Source organism: Elephantulus edwardii, unplaced genomic scaffold, assembly GCF_000299155.1.
Source record: "Elephantulus edwardii isolate Elephantulus edwardi_28Jun2011 unplaced genomic scaffold, EleEdw1.0 scaffold00087, whole genome shotgun sequence".
NCBI lineage: Eukaryota > Metazoa > Chordata > Mammalia > Macroscelidea > Macroscelididae > Elephantulus > Elephantulus edwardii.
Window position 1 is genome coordinate 13634629 of NW_006399837.1, and position 1207 is coordinate 13635835.

The 1207-nt window shown below is 40.3% G+C and overlaps 1 protein-coding gene across 1 annotated transcript in view; it reads left to right on the forward strand.

Moving 5' to 3' along the window:
• Positions 1 to 1207, forward strand: part of LOC102848410 (sp110 nuclear body protein-like) — a 70832-nt gene that overhangs the window by 45370 nt on the left and 24255 nt on the right. The gene's annotated exons all lie outside the window — the stretch shown is intronic.

Here is a 1207-nt window from a genome sequence, read left to right on the forward strand (position 1 = left end):
TCCAGCACCACAGCTCAAAGGCATCAATTCTCCTTCTATCCTCCTTGGTCATTGTCCAACTCTCTGATGCATAACAAGTGATCGCGAAGACCATGGCCTGTATCAGACGCACCTTAGTCTCCATAGAGACAACATTGCTCTTCTGCATCAGGGTGGATGGTGAAGAGATTGAGATTGTTCACAGCTTTAGTTTGCTTGGCTCCACAGTCAACACTCTCAGCACAAGTAGCCAGGAAATTAAAAGGCGCATTGCCATGGCAAAGTCTGCTGTTAGGGACCTCTCCAAAGTACTGAAGAGGCCACCAGAGCTCCCTTAAAAACAGATCAACTTTTAAAGTATGTATTTATTTATTCCGAAGCAATTAGCCATTCAAATAGATGTGAAAGTCTAAAAAGTAAATATATGAAACCTTTGAGGATTTTTCTGTTTCTTGTAATTTATTTTTATTTTATTGTTGAGATTGTTGTTGTTGTTGTGTACCATTGAGTAAGAACCAACTCATAGCTGACCCTCCAGTGAGGTTTCAGAGACAGTTTATCGCCTGGGAGGAGATCGCCCATCCTTCCCCCACAGAGCAGCTGGTGGCCTCAAACCCCAGGTCTCCGGGTTTGCAGTGCAGGTTCTTGCCACTATATTAACTCAGCATTTTTTACACATGCAGTTCAATGATACTGATTATATTTTTCAAGCTGTCATAACCATTCTCACCTTCTTTTTCCTGGTTGTTCCTCCCTGACTAACATAAACTCCCTGTCCTCATGATTCCTAGAAAATATTTGAGTTGCTATTTTCAATTCGGTCTAGTACAGATAGTCCTTAAAAGAGAATAATACTCAAGGCAGATATTTTTCTTAGTTGAACTAGACTACTGTTTGGTTTTATGACTTCAGGGAAAATATTTGGTTTAAGTTTTAAAGATTATCTCAAGGAGTAGCTTCAGTGATAAGTTCAGTCTAGAAAGTCTGGAGTACATAGTGATTTTCAATTCTGCTCTGCATTTCCCCCCTTTTGATTAAGATTTTTCTGTGAAATCTTTGATCAAAATATTCAGAGATGATAACTGGGCACCATCCAGTTCTTCCAGTCTTAGGATGAAAGAGACACTTCTTCAAGCAGAGAATGAGCCGCACATTCTATATCTTCTTTCTACTCCTTCCTTCCTTCCTTCCTTCCTTCCTTCCTTCCTTCCTTCCTTCCTTCCTTCCT